The sequence below is a fragment of the Glycine max genome, chromosome 6, assembly GCF_000004515.6.
Source record: "Glycine max cultivar Williams 82 chromosome 6, Glycine_max_v4.0, whole genome shotgun sequence".
Taxonomy (NCBI): domain Eukaryota; kingdom Viridiplantae; phylum Streptophyta; class Magnoliopsida; order Fabales; family Fabaceae; genus Glycine; species Glycine max.
The window spans coordinates 29,001,616-29,010,800 of record NC_038242.2 but is presented as its reverse complement, the minus strand read 5'-3'; the positions used below and the strand labels follow the sequence as shown (position 1 = coordinate 29,010,800).

At 39.7% G+C, this 9,185-nt stretch overlaps 1 non-coding gene across 1 annotated transcript; it reads left to right on the top strand.

The window, feature by feature from the left end:
- Positions 1-6,431: 6,431 nt before the first annotated feature.
- Positions 6,432-6,538, top strand: LOC113002037 (small nucleolar RNA R71). Its single transcript, XR_003267565.1, has one exon. It is a non-coding gene; the product is annotated as a small nucleolar RNA R71 (small nucleolar RNA).
- Positions 6,539-9,185: the final 2,647 nt, after the last annotated feature.

Genomic DNA, 9,185 nt, shown 5'->3' with positions numbered 1-9,185 from the left:
GCCTTTTGCACTCCTGGGCAAAATGAAACAAAGAACAAAATCCAAGGGTATCAAAGAGAGACAAACGAAAACATTCACATATTTCTCAATGAACATCAAGGAATGAAAGTAATGGGTAACATCTAACATGAGGAGATCTGAAAAGTCAAGACATTCATGAAAATCATCCAAGCAACCCAATCATGGCAAAATAGTTAATCAGCTCAAGAATGAAAAGTGATAAAGCCTCACGAGATATACACTCTATCTCTCAAGTGTCTAGGCTACTATTTACCCTCAAAGCACCCAAGAAAACAAACACCACATAAACTTGGCAAGATTCTAAAATTGACAATCAACCCATAAACACAAGCACATGAGGATCAAAAGGTCTTTTAAGGTTGTAATGGGGCCAAGGACAAGGTATGGAAAAATATGGAATAAGTGGGTAAATCCCAAAGGAATAGAGGAGCAATGGGGAATAAGTGCATAATAAGAAAATAAAAAGAAGTAAAGATAAAATTTAAACATAAAGAGTAGAACCAAGAGTCTCATCATTCTTTTGCCATTTAAGATCTTATTCACTCAACTTTATTGCTTTTCTTTTTCATTTTTGATTTTTTTTTACTCTATATCCTTTGAGAAACAACATTTCATTCAGCATGTCCAACATTTAACCAATATACAATGTACATCAAGTATGGCCCAAAATACATCATGAAGTATAGCCAACAAAACAAGTTATCCAATGAAACAAAACCCCCCCACACTTATTCCCAAAACAATTCCAAAGCTCCGAAATTCCTTAAGGATATGGTGATATCATGGTTTTTCACTTAAGGCTTGTAGTGAGCTTCAAAACAAGGAAAGGGAAACAAGGCTCAAAAGGGCTATCAAAGGAATTAATTCAAGGTAAGTCCATTTGGCTAGAATCTTATAAGAACAAAATTGCCTCAATCATTTCCAAATATGCATGTGAATTAGGACGCATCAACAAGAATCAAGCCAAGGCTATTGTGCAAGCAATCAATGGGGCAAAACACACCAAATGATTATGATGATGGATGGCTCAAATTCTCACAAAGGTAAACTCATCACTTTCAAATTGAGCTTTCAAAACTATCATGACATGTAGAGGAGAATCAAGGATTTCAAGTCACAAAATGTCAAAAACTTTTATTTCCAAAACAATTACCCATTTCTTGAACATATCTTATAATTCAAAGAAAAACATGCAAAGTCGTACATGCACACAAAATTGACCCAAAATATTAAACTAACAATCTGACGAAACTAACAACATTAAAAAATTAACAAAACCAACAAAACTAGCAAAACCAAAGAACACTCCCCCCCCCCCCCCCCCCACACTTAAACAACACATTGTCCTCAATGTAGCACAATTAAAATATTAAAAACAATTAAATCATCAAATAGAATCGGACAAGTGTAGTAAAAGCAAAGAAGGAGATAGGAAAAGAAAAACTCCCTAAGTCATGGTGGAGGAAGAGTAGGGTGGAGTAAGGAAGTCTCTTCCACCACTACGTCCACTAGAGAAGGGTTTGTGAGGAATGGCTTAAGTCGATGTCCGTTGACCTTGAAGCTCTTGTTTGTGGAGTCGCTTTTGATCTCAACTGTACCATAAGGAAAAACATTAGTAACAACAAAAGGACCAATCCACTTAGACCTCAACTTACCACTCATGAGTCCAAGCCTAGAATTATACAATAACACTTTTTGCCCAACCATGAAGTCCTTCTTAACTATCATGCTATCATGGAACTTCTTGGTCTTTTCTTTGTAAAACTTGGCATTCTCGTAGGCTTCTAGGCGGATTTCATCTAACTCACTCAGTTGCAACTTCCTTTCCTCACCAGCTTGATCCATAGAGAAGTTGCAAGTCTTCATTGCCCAGTATGCTTTGTGCTCAATTTCCACTGGAAGATGACATGCCTTTCCAAAGACAACCCGATAAGGAGACATTCCTATGGGTGCTTTGTAGGCAGTCCGATGTGCCCAGAGAGCATCATCAAGCCTGGTACTCCAATCTTTCCTGCTTGGCTGCACAATCTTCTCTAGAATTCTCTTGATTTCCGTGTTGGAAATTTCTGCCTGTCCATTGGTCTGGGGGTGGTATGGTGTGGATACCCTATGTACCACCCCGTACTTTTTAAGCAGGGCATGCATTGTTCTGTTGCAAAAATGGGTTCCTTGATCACTAACAATTGCTTTAGGTACTCCAAACCTGCAGAACAGATTAGACCTGACAAAATCTGCAACAACTTTAGCATCATTAGTTCTAGTGGGTTTTGCTTCCACCCATTTTGAAACATAGTCAATTGCAAGGAGAATGTAAACATAACCAAAAGAGACAGGAAAAGGGCCCATGAAATCTATACCCCAGACATCAAACACCTCACAGAATAGCATAGGTTGCTGAGGCATTTGTTGTCGCCATGTAAGTGTATTTCCTGCTCTCTGACACTGCTCACAAGTGCTGCAGATCTTCCACGCATCTTTAAAGATGGTGGGCCAATAAAAACCACAATCAAGCACTTTGCGAGCTGTCCTTTGAACACTCAGATGACCTCCCGGTGCGGAAGAATGACAGAACTGCAGGACTGAGTCAGTCTCATGATCTGGAATGCATCGTCTAATTACCTGATCACTGCACAATTTCCACAAGTAGGGGTCATCCCAAATAAAATGCTTAGCATCACTTTTAATTTTATCTTTTTGGGCCTTGGATGCTAAGGGAGGAAAAACAGAGGCAAGTAAATAATTGACAATGTTAGGGAGTAGAAAGAGAGTCAGAAATACTATACAATATATACAAATGATCATCCGGGAAATCATCCCGAATGGGTGAATCCGCATCTGATACACGTTCGATCCGACTCAAATGATCAACAACTATATTTTGTGCTCCGCTCCTATCACGGATCTCCAAGTCAAAATCTTGGAGCCAGAGCATCCATCGGATCAACCTAGGCTTAGAATCAGCCTTCTTCAACAAGTACTTTAGAGCTGCATGGTCAGTGTAAACAATAATGCGGGTACCAAGCAAATAAGATCGAAATTTTTCAAGAGCAAAAACTATGGCTAGAAGCTCTTTCTCAGTAGTAGTATAATTCGCTTGGGCAACATCTAAAGTCCTAGAAGCATAATATATCACCCTAGGAAATTTATCAATTTTCTGAGCAAGGACAGCCCCCAATGCATAATTTGATGCATCACACATAAGCTCAAAAGGGGCTGTCCAATCGGGTGCCTGGATGATGGGGGTGGTAGTCAGCGCTCTTTTGAGGCAATCAAAAGCCTCTTTGCATCTGTCATTAAAGTCAAACTCCACCTCCTTTTGCAACAAGTTGGACAGCGGAAGGGCCACTTTGCTAAAATCCCTTATAAAGCGCCTGTAGAACCCTGCATGACCAAGAAAAGATCGCACCTCTCGCACACAAGAGGGGTAAGGCAATTGTGAAATAACAGAAATTTTTGCAGGATCTACTTCAATACCTTTATTGGAAATAATGTGCCCTAAAACTATACCTTGCTCAACCATAAAATGACATTTTTCAAAATTTAGAACAAGGTTAGTTTCAATGCATCTATTTAAAACTTTTTCTAAACTATCCAAACAACCATCAAAAGAGGATCCATATACAGTGAAATCATCCATAAACACCTCTATGCAATTTTCTAAAAAATCACTGAAAATACTAATCATGCACCGCTGGAAGGTACCAGGGGCATTGCACAGGCCGAAAGGCATCCTCCTATAAGCAAAAGTGCCAAAGGGGCAGGTGAATGTGGTCTTTTCCTGATCCTCAGGAGCAATAGTAATTTGCATATAACCAGAAAAACCATCAAGGAAACAGTAGTGAGATTTACCTGCCAGGCGTTCAAGCATCTGATCAATGAATGGCAGGGGAAAATGGTCCTTTTTGGTAACCTGGTTCAGCCTCCTGTAGTCAATGCAGACTCTCCAACTGTTCTGCACCCGAGTAGGAATCAACTCTTCCTTCTCATTTTTTATCACTGTGAGGCCGGTCTTCTTCGGGACTACCTGGACGGGACTCACCCATTGGCTATCGGAGATAGGATAAATGATTCCAGCTTGCAAAAGCTTGGTTATCTCCTTCTTTACTACATCAAGAATCACCGGGTTGAGTCTTCTCTGTGGCTGTCTTATTGGTTTAGCTCCATCCTCTAAATTTATTCGATGCATACATGTGGATGGGCTAATACCAGGAATGTCCGCCAGGGTCCAGCCTATAGCCTTCTTATGCTTCTTGAGAACTGACAACAACTTCTCCTCTTGCTCATCAGCAAGGGAGGCAGATATAATCACTGGAAAACTCTTGCTATCATCCAAGTAAGCGTATTTTAAATTTGATGGCAGAGGCTTCAATTCTGGTGTGGTCGGCTGGACAGTGGTAGAAGGAGATGGTTTCTCAGCCTTTACCTCATAAAGAAAGTCAGAGGTATGTGTACTTCCTAAAACATGGTTAGTCCTATCTGACTCTATAAAATCAATCTCGAGAGGTAAAACACCACCACCAGACATGCAATCAATATCACTTTCAGATTCACTCTCAGCATCAAATTCAGACATATGATCAAGTACAATTTCAGACTCAATGCATGAAGAGTGAGAGGCATGCAGATTAGAATAAAGATCAGTCATGTATTCATCAACAACATGGTCAATTATTTCAGCACGAAATACAGAAAGATCTTCAGATGGGTATTTCATAGCATCCAGAATATTAAAATGAACAGTTATATCACCAAACTCCATGGACAGTGTGCCTGCATAAACATCTATCTTAGTTCTAGCAGTTTTCATAAAGGGTCTGCCTAGAATGATGGGAACTGATCCTTGAGAAAATCCATCTTCCATATTCAAAATATAAAAATCAACAGGGAAAATCAGTTCACCAACTCTAACTAAGACATCTTCTATGAAACCAACAGGATAGGCAACACTTCTATTAGCTAAATGAACTACCACATCAGTTGACTGCAAGGGACCTAGAGATAGAGAATTAAAAATAGACAGAGGCATAACACTAACAGAGGCTCCTAAATCTAGCATGGCATTGCCAAACTTACTATTTCCTATAATACAAGGTATGCTGAATGTATCTGGATCTTTGCATTTTTCAGGAATTTGAGGAACAGATTTACCAATCAATGCAGAGACATTTCTGCCCATGCTAATTTGTTCACTTCCTTTAAGCTTCCGCTTATTAGTGCACATCTCCTTCAAGAATTTAGCATATCTTGGAATTTGCTTTATTGCATCCAACAGAGGTATGTTTACCTCTACTTTTCTAAACGTTTCCAAGATCTCTTTCTCTGCCTCTTCCATTTTTTTGTTGGAAACTGCTCTTGGAGGGAATGGAAGAGGGGGAATGTGCTGCTTCTGCAAATCAGAATTACCTGTGGAAGAAGATTCACCTGCACAGAAATTGTTAGGTAAATTTTTGTCATCACCTTTTTCTGGAGTAGAGTGAAGTTTGGCAGCTTCATTTGCAGATGAGGAAGGTGCTACGGGTTGAGGTCCTTGGCCCTGCTTTCCCGACCTCAATGAAATGGCACTGACATTTTTGGGATTTTGGACAGCTTGAGAAGGTAGCTTGTCAGAATTATGGGACTGTTGTTGATTCAATTGGGTAGCCAATTGTCCCATCTGATTGGTTAAGCTCTGAATGGAGGCTCTGGTCTCTTGCTGAAACTGCATGTTCTGCATAGTCATTTGCCTCACAAGTTCTTCGAGGGAAGGTTGTGGAGGGGCCTCAATTGTTGGCTGTTTCTGGGGTTGTTGCTGTTGTTGGATTGGTGGAGGAATGTATGGTCTGCTTGGGCCAGCAGCATTTTGGAAGGAAGGAGCAGGCTGCTTTTGTTGTTGCTGAGGGCTGGACCATCTGAGATTAGGGTGATTCCTCCATCAAGGGTTGTATTTGTTGTTGGAGAGGTCATAATTGTTCTGCTGTGGTTGATTTTGCTGCTGAGGTTGAGGAGGTCTATTGTAAATATTTGCAGCATAAGCTTCAGGCTGCTCAATTACTCCAGGTTGCTGCATGGAAGGGCAAAGGTCTGTATGGTGGTCAGCAGAGGAGCACAAACCACAAACCCTTGCGACAAGTACAGATTTCTGATTCAAGGCCAGCTGGGTTACCAAGTTAACCAATGCATCCAGTTTGCCTTCAAGCTTCTTAGTCTCAGATGATGCAGCTGAGTTTGTAGCTACCTCATGCACTCCTCTAATGACTATAGCATCATTTCTGGCGCTAAATTGTTGGGAGTTGGAAGCCATCTTCTCAATTAAATTTCTGGCTTCAGCAGGAGTCATGTCTCCAAGGGCTCCACCACTGGCAGCATCTATCATACTTCTCTCCATATTACTGAGTCCTTCATAAAAATATTGGAGAAGAAGCTGCTCCGAAATCTGATGGTGAGGGCAACTGGCACATAGTTTTTTAAATCGCTCCCAGTACTCATACAGGCTCTCTCCACTGAGTTGTCTAATACCTGAGATATCTTTCCTGATGGTTGTGGTCCTGGAAGCAGGGAAAATTTTTTCTAAGAATACTCTCTTAAGGTCATCCCAGCTCGTGATGGACCTTGGAGCAAGGTAATATAGCCAATCCTTTGCCACTCCCTCTAATGAATGAGGAAAAGCCTTCAGAAATATGTGATCCTCTTGGACATCTGGGGGTTTCATGGTGGAGCAGACAATATGAAATTCCTTCAAATGTTTGTGCGGGTCTTCACCTGCAAGGCCATGAAACTTTGGAAGCAAATGAATCAGTCCAGTTTTGAGAACATATGGGACATCCTCATCAGGGTATTGGATGCACAAGCTTTCGTAGGTAAAATCAGGTGCAGCCATTTCCCTTAGAGTCCTCTCACGGGGTGGAGGTTGTGCCATGTTCTCAGAATGTGCAAAATCAGAATGCTCAGAATCAGAATGCTCAAAATTATAATGCTCCAAATCAGGATGTTCAAAATCACCAATAACAGAATGCACAGATAGTAATGGAATGCTCAGGATGATCAAAAGGTATAAAATGATGCCTAACTAATCTATGAAATGTCCTATCTATCTCAGGATCAAAGGGTTGTAAGTCAGATGGGTTGCCTCTAGTCATACACTACATTCAGCATGCACACAACTAGTTGCCTTGTCATGTAAATAAAGGTGTAGGTTTGAACTACAGCTACCCTCAAATGATATCCAAATGACTTGAAATTTTGTGAGCAACCTTATAAAATGATGAGAAGATAGCACAAAAAAATTTCAGACAAAAATTCAAAGTCTAACTATGAAACCTAAAACTGGTAGGTTAAGAAAAATAAGTGAATAAAACTTGAAAAATAAAAAACTTTTGACAGAATCGCTTTTTTTGGATGATGGAGACCTCAGCCGGCCTATGGCGGGCTGCCACGGCATAGGAAAGTTTTTTCTACCCCAAATACATATATAATAATTGCGATTTTGATAACCGGAGCAAAAGTTATGGCCGTTTGAAGTTTCGACAAACACAAAATTTGCTACTTTTTTGGAACTTTCAAATCTGACCAAACTAAAGGCTCTAGCTATTTTTCCCACAAAATATAGGTTAAAAGAAGTTACCACAAAAAAATTCAACCAAAAATAACAACCCTAGCTACTAAAACAAAAAATCACAAATAATTCAGCATGGGTGGTCGCTAAAATCCGTCACTAAGGGATTTCTACTACTACTCTGTTTTGCCGCAAGCAAAAGTGGTCGCTAAGTCCGTCGCAAAACACTATTCACAGCAAAACACCCAAGACTGAAACAGGGGAAACGCTTAATGGGAAAACTGAAACAGAACACACACTAAACAAAATATCAAGATACTAAATGACACTAACACACATACTAACACAATACTAACAATTAAACATAAAACACGAAAGGATTAAACACACAACACTAGCTAGCTATTATGAACCTTTGGACACTGCTCCCCGGCAACGGTGCCAAATTTGATCGAGGCCGTACCCGAATCAAATAAACATGAAAATGCAGTAACTAGGAAGTGATCCTAGGTCGTTTCCCAATGAGCAGTGACACACCAATTGTTCATAATATACTTGCAGTAACAGTAACGATTGGGGGGGTTTGTTTGTTTTGTGATTAAAGAGAAGAACAAGTAAACTGGAATACGAAACTACTAATATTAAAAACGGGTTGTTTCCTTTGATTCAGAAGCCATTCTCTTATCCTGGGTTATGGAGAATTCGTCCTTAACAGTCAACCACTTAATCCAACCCTATTTCAATTTACTAAGCGAAAATTAACTTAGGGTTGTCAATACGTGATTAGGCACCACATACACCAGTTAGCCTTTCGTCCATTAAGCATGAACGCAAGTTAGGCTCAGAGGCAATTAATCAAACACGAAGCGTGCACTGATTAATATTCACGAATTTGGGATAACTGGTGAAGGAAAAAATTTCCAGGAAACCACATTACAAGCGAAACCTCAAAGAGAGTTGGGCTTTGTCCTCAAAAAGAAACAACACCAGAAAATCTAGCCTTCCATGGATTCAAACAGAAAACGCAAATGAAACATGAAGCAAAAACGTAAATGAACAGAAACGTAAATGAAAGTAGAAGAAGAAGCAAGAATGAACTCGTAATTAGAAGCAAAATCGGAAATTTGCATTAAGAACGAAAACCGTAACAAGGGAACAGAAAAACGTGAAAACCTAAAACCCAAGCTCTGAATAATGAAAATAGCATAACAGAATGCCATGCACGAATCCCAAGGCTGCTATTTAAAAAGAGTCACTTAAAGTCACTGGGCCCTATTACAATACTCTGGCCCAAAACGAAATAAACACTGAACAATATAAAATAAAATTGCGAAATTTCCTAAGTAGAAATTAACTAAGGTATGCGCTGCTTTATTTGCCCTCTTCAAGTCCACAACCAAAATCCGGATTAAGCCCAATGTTTCATTAATTCCTGAAATTAGATTAAAAACATCAAATTAGCTAAATGGGCCCAAATAATAAAATTGCCTAATTAATTGACAATTAAGACCAATCAGTAATTAAAATGGTGCAAAAAGGGTTTAGAAAATAGAAGAAAATGATGGCACATCAAGCTTGTTGCAAATTGACTTGGTCATATATAGCTTTTCCAACTTGAGCCATAAGCCACTTG